Source organism: Corvus brachyrhynchos, unplaced genomic scaffold, assembly GCF_000691975.1.
Source record: "Corvus brachyrhynchos isolate BGI_N302 unplaced genomic scaffold, ASM69197v1 scaffold80, whole genome shotgun sequence".
Classification (NCBI taxonomy): domain Eukaryota; kingdom Metazoa; phylum Chordata; class Aves; order Passeriformes; family Corvidae; genus Corvus; species Corvus brachyrhynchos.
Genome location: NW_008236769.1, coordinates 10,160,631 through 10,169,769, shown reverse-complemented (window position 1 = coordinate 10,169,769; position 9,139 = coordinate 10,160,631).

Genomic DNA, 9,139 nt, shown 5'->3' with positions numbered 1-9,139 from the left:
CCATGCACAGATAATGCTGAAATAAAGGTTGCAACCTCTTTGACTTAGCAATAGATAGAAGTATTAGCTTAAGCCAAATTTCATGTTGAGTTATTTTTGGCCCAAAAATAATGTTTGTCTCAGAAGCCATCATTAAGAACTGAAGAGATCCATATAGCAATCCATATAGCAGTTGTGGCACTTAAAGGAGGAGCGAAGGGAGATGGAAAAATTCAGACTCAAGTTTGAAACAGCACTTTTATAATGGAATTTAGTTTCAAAGTGAGATATGAAGCTACAGCTGGCTAAGACTTTAAAAATTAATTAACTCACATGATAAGTAGCTCCATTTCAAAAAGCAGAGGAATAAAACAGAAAGAGATATTAAGCTGTTAAAAAAGTGCCTTGCGTCCTTACCAGAATATTTACTGAGACATAACAAATACCAGAAGTTGAAGAACATTATGCTTCACTCTGACAGCACATCTGAAGAACTATCTCCTCATAACCATGGCTGATTCGCCAGGGCATTAAAAGAACCTCTCTCTTGCCCAACTCTTTCCGTATGTGCACTTATGCCCTATGGAGGCAATCATTTGAGTGGGCAGTTTCTGCTAGTCCAGTCCTCTGATCACAGAAGGTTTTCTTTTGGGTCAAAAAAATGGTTCCCTTTGCTTTCTAGGTATCCATAAAGGCTATCCTTAGCTATTTAAACAGGAATACCACCACAATTAAGAATGTGAAGACACAGAACTGACGCAACTGCTGGATAAAATCTGGACAAATCAGTAGCAGTCCTGTGAGGGAGCTGCTTGATTTGGTAGAGTTCCTCAGTATAGGGCAGATTGAATTTCTTGTGGTTCAAGTCTCTCCTTTCTTTCCCCTAGGAGAATGAGATATTGGGTTTGAGTTCATATTGTCAAAAAATAGTATCTGAACTTATAATGCTAAAGTCATTGGGGGCTGACATTTCAGAGTCTTCTGTTAGGGTCCATTAAATTGAAAACAGACTTGCCTTTTGTTACAAGAGACAAAAAATATTAATATTCACCTAGAAAATAAACTTAAATTCACACTGTTATTCTCCAGCCTTTACATTAACCAGTACCTGATAATGTTTTATTATACAGAGTATTTTAAGTATTTTCAATTTTCATGAAACTTACTATTATATGGTTGAATTATGCAAGCTGTATGAGATGCGTTATAACTGAATGCATCATAACTATAAAAAATAAATCAATGAAACCCACAGAGGGGGGTTATCCTAAAAGGATGCTATAGGCATTCAGTACTATTTCAGTTATGATAGACAATTTCTTAATGTACTTGCAGTATTCCAGCAGAAAACTGGTGTTCAGTTATGTTTATCACCTAGAAAACCTTCAGGTGGGCCAAGCAAATCACTCATTAAAAACAAGCATCCAATATTCCAGTTACATAGATCAGACAACTCCAAAACTCCATGAACATTCCTGGTGCTTTCTCCTAACATGCCACTTATGCTGCTGTCTCATTTCTACATATCTGTGAGCAGCTGCATTTTGCTATAGGCAAGTTTTTCTGCCACTCAGTGTCAATGTGCCACTTCCCTGGTACATGAGTAGCAGCCGAAAAACAAAAACGTCTGAAGTTTTCTTGCTGAGTCCCACATATGTCAAATGTTGTTTGATAAGAGTTATCAAGGAATAGATGGAAAACAAGACAGCCATATACTTACTTCCTTTACTCCAGACTGTAACAACTAGACCCTTTTAAAATGTTCACAAAACAAGGAAGGTATTTTCCTTGTTAGTTAAACATTCATAGCCCTGGCAAACTAGAGGCATGATCCTAGATCTCACATAGTTTGTTTTCCATTTCAGTCAGGGTTTTACACTGAGCCTAAATTCCTCTCTCCTGAAAGCTGCTGCAATCCCCAGGTATCAGATATATTCACAGCCTCATCTTTGTAATCCTAATGAAGCAGCTCCATTCTCTCCATTTTCCAGCACACTTTTTCATAATACAGGCAAGAGTCTGAGGATCACTTCAATCCCTAAATGTTTTATTATAAGGTCACAGTTGGTGTTTGCTAATAAGGGTAAGAATTGTGTCTCTGTATATAAAAACATAAAAGACAACTCAGTAGAATTTTTCTGAGCAACCCTTTCGTGGCTGAATGATCCAGATTACAGAAGCTCCCTAGGCAGACAGCTGCCAAGCAGAATAAACTTCTGTAACCTCCTGCTGCACTGGAGGTCTATCAGATGAGAGCAATCAACATTTTCAGGGCTTCCCTCCTTGTCCTACAAAAGTTGACACTGACTCACCACATGGAGCAAGCCCCATTTCAGAGACAAGGCAAACCTTTAGGTAGAATTAACTTGGCTAACTTGAGTGTTTAAAGGCAGGTATCCTTGACAGTGGAAGAATTCAGACCACCTAACTCACTGCAGCAGTTTTGTCACTTTAAAAAGAGCATGTCCCTGGTGTTCTGAGGAAGTGTCTTCCTCATCCTCAACTCTGGGAGGTAACTCCAGAAGAATATCTGATGGTAATGTGGCATGGCATGACCAAGAGTGTTTGCCTTAAATATCCTAGGCTGGATATATGTTTCCTTCTTTTGGGTGCAGTGGATCCAGAGATCCTCCTTAGAAACCTAAGTTCATGGAAAACACTACTGAAATGTCTAAAAGCAGTTTCCACATATATAAAGCTAATTCTGGACAGAACTATTAAAAAAAATTGTAGAGGGGAAAGCAGGGTAACTGGATAGAAAATTAAGTCCTGTTATGCACTAGGAACTGGTTAAAAGCCAGAGAAAAGAAAACAAAAATTTTATCATGGGAAAATACTGCCAGTAAACATAGCTGTGAATAGACATTCAGATCAACATTGGTCTTGTTCAGTTCTGTGAAGTAAACAGAGGAGATACATGAGGCAGGGAAAAAAAATACCATCCTGATGACAGAGGTCACAGGAGGGTTATGAAGACAGCCAAAATAAACATGGCAGTGAAAATTGAATACAAGGCAATAAGGAGTGGTAAGGAGAAAAAACAAGCCGCATACAGATAATTTCTGATCAACATTTCACATTCCCCTCGAAAGACTTGCATGCTGTCACTCTGCGGCTCACTAAGGGAGCCTGCTTAGTGCATAGCAGTCAAAAATAGGCTTCATTAAGAAAGGAAAAAAGAAGTGAAAATGCAATGTCATTTACATAAAATCATGATACTTAACACTACTTGAATATTATATTCAGTTCATTACTTCAAGTCCAAGAAAATTATTAAAATAAGTTCTAGAGAAAGAGAGGTCTTGGCACCACTGACTGGCAGGTCCAGGGCTCCTGTTGGAATACTAGCATTCACAGGAAGCCTATAATAATACACATTGTATTTTCCAATAAAGGCATTCATTAGCATCCCTCACTCACTTTCTTCTTGACTATTAAAATGTTAGGATCTTCTAAATGCAGCAGGAACGTAACAAACAATGGAACCAGTCAAAGTAGCACAGTAAAATAAGGAAAGACAATGTCTCTGTCTGAACTGGACAAATATTTAGGTATTTTTATTCATAAAAGAGAAAATTAAATTTGCTTTGGCTGACTTTGTAGCCACTTTCATTGCGTGATCAGGCACATCAATGCATGAATATGAATGTTTATAGAAGAAATTATTTAAAATAATTTAAGCACTTGAAAAGGGAAAAAAAAATCCACAAGTATTTTGTATTCAGAAACATGAAAAACACAGGACTTACTTTGAGGATTCTGTCCATTTGAAAAAGGCATTGATTGAAGACAAAAATAAGCATCACTAACTGAAAATTCCTTTACCCAGTATCTGGACACTAGGTGAATATTTTAGTTCTGAAATTCCTCTCTAAACAAGTTTTTTTATAAATTACTCTCCATATTTGGGGGAAGCAGGGGGAGGGAGGGAAAACACTTCAGGAACCTCACTTTACTCAGTCAGCTGTTACATCTGGGGAGGGAAAAAAATCCAAACAAACAAAAACCACCATAGCGCAAATGACAAAACCCCAATCCCTTGTATTATACTTAAGTTTGCTTAAAACGCTCTTGTGGCTACATGTTCTCATCCCAGTATGATACTGGAATCTACTGAACAGCCCAGTTGTGCTTATTATATCACACACTTGCATTAATTTCTGTCTCCAAATTCCCGAGCACTCTTGCTGGTGGACATGCCAGATAGAGCAGGCTATGGAAGCCCGCAGAAATTACCCTCCATCCTACCCCAGCTCAGGGGTATGGTATTTCATTTCTCACTGTGCTGAGAGTAGGAGGGGAAGAACAAGCCTAAATGTGTGTATTCACTCGGGAGAAGATGGCTTGGTCTCAGCAATTGTCATTCCAGGAGACAAGGAGCACAGGGTCACGCATCCTTCGACAGAAGGTGGAATGAAGTCCATGGCCAGTGACCAAGCTGAATAAAACTTTTTCCCCCTCTTATTTTCTCTGTCTCCTGTTTAGTATCTCTAAACTTTCATAAAACTGTTCTATCTCACTTCTAAAATGGTTTAGTTTAATCTTAAACATGAATTTCATACTTAGAAGACAGAAGGGAAAAAAATCCCTCGATTAGTATTACTTGTTCTCTTCTTTTTGTCTGACTAATGGCTCAGCACAGCCCTTTTCACAACCCTTCTAATCACTAGCTGCTTCCATTGCTGGCTTCAAACAAGCCTCATTAACTCCTAATTAATATCAGATAGTAGAATCCCTTCACATCTTTCCTGGATGAGATGGGGGTCATGACAGAAGAATCAATTGTCAGTCAAGTGGCACCACCCAAGCAAAGGGTGGATGGGCTGTGTTGGGGGGCTGACACAAGCCAGCATTGCTCCAGAAGCTGAGCCTGGGCACAGGGCTGATGAAGCCTCAAGTAATGAAAAGCAGGGACTGAACTATGACCACGGACATCTCTGAGCAATGTAATAATACCCAAAGTTGTTAATCTTTTACTATGGGAAATGGTCTAGCTACTGCCCCTATTTTCTCGCCAGAAAGGAAAGTTTAAGGGAACATACAGATACTCCAGAGACCCTGAAGAACAGCTGGCTCTGCTCTAAAAGGAAAGCTAAGCAAATGTGTTGGCAGATTTAAAGTGACTCCCAGCTCACAAGGAAGAGCACATACGCTAGGTTCTTGTCTCAGACAGTGACTTGAGGAGGTCACTCACAGAACAGCTCTCCAGATTAAAAAAGCTCTTCTTAAAGAGACAGAAGTGCTGCTGCTTCTACTACTGCTGATTAGTAGGTGAGCAGCAGTTCATTATTTTCTCATTGCTGATGTGTAGATAGACTTGCACTGTTACTTTGCTTAAAAATGCAAAACAAACATGAAAATTTTTGCTAATGTGGGTGTGGCACTCACTGTATAGAGTCACTGGAAAGCCTCATCAGCTTCATCAGCCGGCAGTGAGAAGCAAAGTTAACCCATGAAAACACCAAGTTCTCATGGTTCCACATCCCCTTGAGCAGCTTTGCACAAACCTCCCCTGGGCACAGATATTCCTGAGTTGGTCTTACTTCTAACCAGCCTAAAATCTTCCCTTTGACTATAAAGCAAAATGTAGTTAACCAAACCAACAATAATTTTATTTTTTTAAATTGAAGATGTTATATTTTCTAACACTATGGTAGCAACACAAGTGATGCATGTGTATGCAAACCCCAAAGGAAAAACATATGCCTTTAATGATTTTGAAAAGGATGCCACTGAAGACAGTACTTCACTGTCCCCAGTGACAGCACCCCTTATTTTCAGACTAAACCTTGAGCTGCAAAATGAGAAATCTAAGATGAACTTTGAGGGTCCCTCATGGCAAAGAGTTAAATCTAATTTTTTGATACTTAGTACCTGACCCATTGGATTAGGTTAAAAACCCTCTAAATTGCATTTGCCACTGAAGATCTGCTGGCCTGGAATAGGTGGAATGTGTATTGGTGTGAATACATGCTAGATATATGAAGTCCTCAGCTCTTCTCCATTATCTACAATTTTATAATCTATTCTGATGTCAAATCCATCTTATAACACCTTAAAAATAAGAGTAACAATATGAATGCAGGTCTAATTAATTGAAGTTTAGTTGATTTTGAACTATTCAGTGAAATACCTTTAGGAAAACTTACTGTGATTAACTTTCCTCTCTTCCTTTGTGAGCTAGGGGCACACAAATCTAGAGCAAAGTCAGTGTAAAATCACTGCTGTTCTGTTAAATGCAGCTGTTTACGTAGAAGAAAGCTTCAAGACAATGGATCACTGAGGACAATAGGAGAGCAGACAGATGTTCATCCTAACTGTGCTTGGGTTTTTTTTAAATCAAGAGAGAGAAACATGAAGTACCACACTGTAAGCAACATTTCAGTTAGAAGAGCTGCTCAGTCTCTCCCAGAAATGACATGTTTGTTTATAGCAGGAGTTAAAGCATTCTCCTCTCTGCCACAACTACAACAATAAAAAAAAAAGTTTGACAAAAATAGAAGAAAACTGAGCTTTCCTGTCTAGGAAAAGTATTTTTAGTTTTACAGATAAGCTACAAGCATCTATAAAATAACAAGTGCCTGAGATATGGTGGTACAAAGAGCCTCCCACTTCAAAGTTATAAACAAAAAAATCCAACAAAACCCCCGAAGAACAAAGAAGCCAGTCTCAGTGGTGCATAGTGATGTTTAAATTAATCAAGTGTAATTTTAAATAGCAATGTATAGTGAATGTCCTTTAGACTAGCTTTTAGGTTTTTCCAGCCTTTCATCCATCTGAACTCCTCCCATGTCAAAATGCAGGACTCTAACCACTCAGCTCCTGATATGTTTGGTATGTGCTAGACTGGAATCATACAATCATGGAATAGTATGGGTTGGAAGAAACCTGTAAAGGTCACCTAGTCCAACTTCGCTGCAATGAGAAAGCAATCCCACATAAGAACCTTAGGCACTCACCCTCCTATTTTCTGAACTTCAATAAAAACTGGTAATAGAGTCTACAGGCATCTGCAGAGCTCCAGAAAACATGGGCCAAGGCCTCTTCCTACAGAAAACCCACACACACCCATGTACTTGCACCCAGTGGAAGTTCAGTGCAGCTTTTCAGTATAAACATCACCTAACTTACTCCACTAAGGCAATAAACAAAGGCCTGTGTTTCAGTAAGCAGTCTCCACAACACACACTTATGTATGTCTCCTACAGACTTCAGAAGTTGGCTGTGTCTGATAAAAGCATCTTTGCCCTGAAGCTGCAAAGTTGGGACTTTTTGGGAGGCTTTTAGTGTAAACTTAGGTCTGCAGATCTGTACATTAAACTGCTCATGTAGACAGTAGAAATTGGTCAAAGCACATAAACTAGAGAGTAAATCATGGAAAATACAGAACATGATGTAGCATACTGATAAGTTATCTCAACAAGAATTTAGTCATGCTGTGATCTGAAGGACCAGACCACAGGCCTAAAAAATAGGCAGTAATGGGGTTATGTTCTGTAAAGGCAAATATCAGCAGCAGGAGTGACACCACACCACAAGCTAACATGAAGGTCTTGTGATTCTGACATTTAAAACTGATAGACACCCTGCCAGGACAACAGAGTTTGAAAGGCCCTGCACTTTGCAAGCCCTTACTGGGGAACAAAGACATGGGAATTCTGCTTAAATCTCCAGGTTTTACTTGACCACACTCTCATACAGCTCTCTTCCTCTCCTAAAGCCCTTCTCTTTCTCTTTTATAGCCTGTTTTTAAACTCCCTGTCCTCTTCCCTACGCAGTTCAGCCTGGGGTGGTTCTGTTTCTTCTCCCCAAAGAGAGCAGACAGAGGGAAAACAGTGATTTTTATGCAGGTGGCAGGCTTTTTAAAGTGCAGCAGTTTGTCCCTGTACACTTTGCTTGACTACTCTCTTCCTAATAAATGCTGACCTCTGAAGGTCATTAGATGGTTATTAACTGAGACAAGCTTTAAAGAGCTCTAGCTATGCACTAGGTAAAAGCTACCAAATCCTCTACAACCACTCCTCTGTTCTTGTGCCAAGTGATGGCATTAACAGAGATTAATAATTATATGGCTGTTGGTACCCCACAGTCTCAGCGTGGGCTCTGCAGTCAGGCCAGCTCACAACAGCTGCATGGGAATGAAGAGATGTGCTCAGCTGGATGCAGTGGCTATAAAAGCTCCTGCTCCTCAGAGACCTGCACAAACTGTTCTGCCTTCCCTAAGCAGGGCAGGGGCACTGTGAAGCCTGGTAATTTGGCCATGCTTCAGCAGACTTTTATCAGGAAGAAAAAAAGAGGTTTCCTGTTGCAATATCCCCAAAACTTTAAGTTCCTGCACCAAATCATGGGAAGACCACATCCCCAAAATCAGTATCAATACTTACGGGAGACCATACCAGCAATGGGGATCATTACATTACCCCAGACAAATACCACAGACTTAGGTAAGGGCTGGATGACCCTTTTTTCAGGTGGGCTGGCTATAACCCCACTATCACACTAGTGTGGGAAAAAAATCCTCACTCGGTGCATAGTCTGCATATGCATGTTGTACATAATCTACATGACACTCCAGAGCATGATGGACAGGTCAGGCATGGCACACATTATCTGTTTGTCTAAAATTCATGGTGATAGCTAACCAGGCCTGCGCTTTCAGCAAAAGGAAGACATGAAACTATCTCTGAAGCATTCACCACCTCCTGAAAATCCAAGCCCATAAGAGAAGAGGTTTTCATCTCCCTAGGTACCTTGTGTACTAGTTTGAAAACAAACCAGTGGGAGGCACCAAGTCAGAATAACAATTTAATGGGGAAATTAAAGAAAAGGAAAAAAACTAAAAGAAAACATTGGTTCAAACTGACAGAGTCAAGATGCAACCTGAGTCCCTGTTAGGCAGGGTGGTGGTAGCAGTCTGGTAGAATGGTGGCTGCAGTCCTCTGAAGTGGTGATCCTGTAGAAAAAGGGTCTGCTCCTCCTCAGAGGGTCCAGTGGTGGCATTGTAGCTCCTATCCTCTGGAAATCCAGTGGGAAGGCTGTCTCTGGTGTTCAGCATCTCAGCTTATATCCACGATGGGATGCTTGGTTCCTCCCTCTGGGTGGAGCATCTCACAATGGGGTAATGAGTCATGAGGCCAAGTGTTGATTAGGCTCATTAACA